The sequence below is a fragment of the Eurytemora carolleeae genome, unplaced genomic scaffold (genome assembly GCF_000591075.1).
Source record: "Eurytemora carolleeae unplaced genomic scaffold, Eaff_2.0 scaffold202, whole genome shotgun sequence".
In the NCBI taxonomy this organism is placed as follows: Eukaryota; Metazoa; Arthropoda; class Copepoda; order Calanoida; family Temoridae; genus Eurytemora; species Eurytemora carolleeae.
This window is the reverse complement of record NW_019396233.1, coordinates 14,317-19,196: the sequence shown is the minus strand read 5'-3', so window position 1 is coordinate 19,196 and position 4,880 is coordinate 14,317.

Here is a 4,880-nt window from a genome sequence, read left to right as displayed (position 1 = left end):
CAGTTCAATTTGTATTACAAAGATGTTTCAGTAAGATAGTTCACAATAGTTTCTTTTGTTTCCAATGCATTTTTATTTTCTTTTATTATTCATTTTTTTGTTGTTGGAAATTTTTCTGACAATTGATGTTCAATGTGGATCATATGTACTTTCATTCCTACTATTGTCGAACAATTGAACTGTTGCCATGAAGAAGAACTTGGGGCTAAACAGCCGACAGGGTCTGAGTTGGAATCATAATAGATGAAAACAATAAAACCAGGCTTCGGAACGAGGCCATCAGGTTTTGCGCGGTTTGGAACAGTCAATGTTTACGAAACCGAGTTAAAACCATAGAGAATAGAATATATAGAGAGGAATTAAGAGAATCTCTCGGTATGATTTTTTTTAAGTCCCTTTCAGCCTGAAAGGGAGTTCAAAGTTTACAAATCATGTAAATGTTCACAAAATATATGCAGTAGAGTACATTAATACACTATGCTCCCTAGACTATCCATTTCAATTTCGAATTTTGTAAACTGTTAAATAAACTTTATAATGAATTAGGTGAATAAAAACATCATTTGATTTATAGTTATAACGGAAAATCATCGTTTGTAAAGTGGAAGGCATAGAGTCTATGTGAAATGATAATAGGTCAACTATGAAACCAGCATATTTCATAATTTGGTTTCTTTTAACAATAATTTTAGATTTTCTATAAAATGATATTCCAGGGCCCAACAGGTTATATAGCATAAATATGTGAAGTACACCTGCAGTATGGAAACACTACAACAAAATGGCCGTTTTACACTTTTTTCTATTCTCTATGGTTAAAACCCTCTTTTATAATTTCAACATTTATACAACTTGTCTAACTAAAGTTATGTTAAGACCGACTAAACGAAACTAAANGGGGGGGGGTTATGAACATTTGTTAATGCTTAAAAAATGTTTCCAATTAATTTTTTTTGTAAATGATCAAATTATAACTGAAAAATATACCAACATAGTTTGTTTATTGCAGAGTACAATGAAAAATGGAGACTTAAAAGCTGAATAATAGCAAAGTAAATCAGGGGAGAGAGCCTGGGAGGGTGCAGTACAAATTTGAAGCAAAGGGTTTAAAGAAAGAGTTGTGTTTCTCCGTTAAACTTTGTCACAAAATCTGATTTTTTAAACATTACATCTGTGCACCCTGAAATTCAAAATTATGAATTGTGTTTTATAGAAATAAATAAAATAACATTAGTTTTGCTCTATATCTGTACATTATTAGGACTCAGAAGTGTCATAAAATAAAAACATTATAAAACTAAAAAAAAAATATTGTTTAACTAAAAGTAAGGTACAATTCATAAGTTTAAACATAGTTTTATTTCAAATAAAATCATAATTCCTGCAAATACATGATTTATCATGGTATGATATCCATTTAATTGTAAAAGATACGTATTTAAATCTGCATTTAAATATTTCAACCTGATATATATTATCATATGGACCCTCACAAAGTTTTACTTATAATTCTAAACCAGGAGCGTATACAGGGGACTATTGAAATGAGCCCCCAACCTCCAAATAAAAAAAATATATATAAAAAAGTATCTCTGCTGCAAGACTGCATTTATTGACAACAATGCAATGGCCTGACTGAAGCATAAATAAATGCAACAACATGAGAGAGTCTGAAAGTATGGATGGGCATCATTTTTTTAACGAAGGAAAATTTTGAGAACGATTTAAATATTTCGTGAAAAAAGAATGATGGTTGAACGACTTGGATCGTTCAGAGAACTGAAAAAAATAATCCTTTTTTAAAAATTAAAGAATGAAAACAAAAATAAACGATTTAAATTTGTTCAAATTAACTTGAAAATTGAAGTTTGTTTATTGAATGTATGAATTTTCCAAATAATTTGAAAACCATAGTTTTGTTGCTGAACAAACAATTCTTTTATACAAACTTCTAAAACCCCTTTTTTTTTACTATAACAACAATTTTATTAAACAAAGAATGAACAATCTTACTGAAATAAATGGAAAATAAACAATAATTTTAAAAACGAACGAAATAATTTTTTTGAACGCTTACAGTAAAAAAAACGAACAAAATGGATCGTTCATGAATGATGACCTGACGAAACGAAAAGAAAAGAACTCGCCCATCTCTAACTGAGAGTACAGAATTATGATACGATGATTAATTGCACAATTACAACACTTTAATTAAATCAAATTATATTCAATAATTGGGAATTAATTTTGAAAATTAGATTAGAAAAAGAAATGTTTGAATTATGTGTAAAATATAAAAAATCAAAACAGAAAGAGAATATATTAAGTAAAAGTAAAAAAATGTTCACCCGTGCAAAAATCTAAATATTGTGAAATCCAGTTATTTAAATTTGCAAAAAATATTTGCAAAATAAGGATCAAAGAGAAACTTACAAAAATTCCCTCGCAAAGCACCTTTTCTACATAAATTTGCTTACGAAAATTATGCAATCTGCTTCATTTTTTTATTTTAAAAAACAAGAAAATGGAACTGGTAAACGATAATTCATAGACAACTTCAGTATTTTTTCTAAATCATCAACAAAAAAACTTGTTTCTTTTTTTGCAAATCATTCAGATTATAATTTGAATACAATATGCAAGCAAGGATACAAAATACCAACCTTCAGAGATCGTTATATTTATTAGTATGCATGGGGGATAAAAATTCGATCCTGAAACAGGGATTATAAAATCCCCAAAAGTGTCAGATTGTGGTACCTCGAACCAAAGAAGGCCTAATCATCTTTTTTCTCCTCCTTTTATACCCTCGTTATTTATCATGTACTATTCATATACTTCCTAAAGGTCGTCATTACAGTTTCATCTTTTTTGGGCAAACCTGTACGTGGAGCAGATGGATAAGATTTCTTCAAGCCACAAAGTATTGTTTCGTGGCAACAATATTTAACCTGAAATCTAAGATGAACAGTGATTTATATTATTAATATCACGCACATTGTTAATGTTTAATGTTTTGTTTTATGATATTAATATCGTTTGATTTTAAATTTCCCTCGGTATTGTTTTAATTATCAGAGAAAAATTTTAGTCTCAATCTTACTATTCATTAACTTTGGTCCCTGGACTCTAAATTATAAACTAATGAGAAATTATTTTATTTTGCATTTGCTAGTTTAATGCATTCACAATTAAACTCATTTTTTATCATTGAGAAGAAACTGTTGTTATTTTTTAAAGGTTAAATATCTAATTTTCCTAATTCGATATTTAGTATTATCATGATCTGTATTCTGTGATGTATGTAAATCAACTTATTTTTTAAATATTAAAATGTCAAAATTCTTTCAGAAAATTCATTGTGGTTAATTTTCAGAAAACATCTGCTGTTTTAGGTTAGTTTTAGCAATTAAGGGGGGGGGCTAACCCCAAAATTTGTTGGCCCTTCGGGCAAATTTTTAAGCCCCCCTTGGACAAATCTTGAATACGCCCCTGGGGCCTAGGACCAGGGGGATCCTTAAAAGTTGGAATAAAGGGCCAAAGGGAATGGGGGGTAGGGTGAATGGTGGGGTGTAAGTTTCTTCTAGTATAAAGATAGATACAATCTCTACACGTGAATAAAACACGCCTAAAATGCATATTTGCTGTTTTTACTTTATTTTATTTACTTCTTTGTTTGACCATTTATTTACATCTTCCATCACTCCAAAGCCCGACCTTTAACTTTGAAAAGAAAGATTTTTCTTTAATTGTGTGTAATAAATACAGTGAACATTCCTAGATAAATTACATTGCAACATTGTATGTAAATCTAACCGGGCTATTACGCAAAACGTGTAATGCAATTAGACTAGCTACATATTGTGATTAGCTTAACTACGTTGATATATATCTGCGCAAATCTTGTAAATTTAATATGACCTTAACATGTAACATAGCATTCCAAATACACATTAATTGGTATAGACTCTGCTTTGATTACTGAGATAGAGTAATTTGGTCCTCATTGAAACATACGAGCAGAGATTGTGCCCATTGGTTTGGCATTGATCGACTAAGAGCTTGTGTCCATGTTGACATTGAAAGCTGAGCTTGTGTCCCTGTTGACATCATTAGCTGAGCTAGTGTCCATGTTGACATCGATAGCTGAGAAGATTGTGCCCATTGGTTTGGCATTGATCAATTAAGAGCTTGTGTCCGTGTTGACATTGATAGCTGAGTTTGTGTTCCTGTTGACATTATTAGCTGAGCTTGTGTCCATGTTGACATTGATAGCTGAGAAGATTGTGTCCATTGGTTTGGCATCGATCAATTAAGAGCTCGTGTCCGTGTTGACATTGATAGCTGAGTTTGTGTTCCTGTTGACATTATTAGCTGAGCTTGTGTCCATGTTGACATTGATAGCTGTGAAGATTGTGTCCATTGGTTTGGCATCGATCAATTAAGAGCTCGTGTCCGTGTTGACATTGATAGCTGTGAAGATCGTGCCCATTGGTTTGGCATTGATCAATTAAGAGCTTGTGTCCATTGTTGAAATTGATAGCTGTGAAGATTGTGCCCATTGGTTTGGCATTGATCGCTTAAGAGCTTGTGTCCGTGTTGACATTGTTAGCTGGGAATTGTGTCCGTGTTGACATTGATAGCTAAGATTGTGTCCGTGTTGACATTGATAGCTGATGTGCGGTTGCTGAATAAAAACAGGTTTGGAAGACGTTTTACGAGTACGGCATTTACTAAATGTGTTCTCCATTTGTGCTAAGCTTATATCAAATGTAACTATTTTGGATAATTTTATTTTTACTCATCTCCTCTCCAAAGCTCCCTCCTCAGTGATTTGAGGATTAGAAGTTATGGATGAGGGGGGGGGCCCCCCCCCTAAG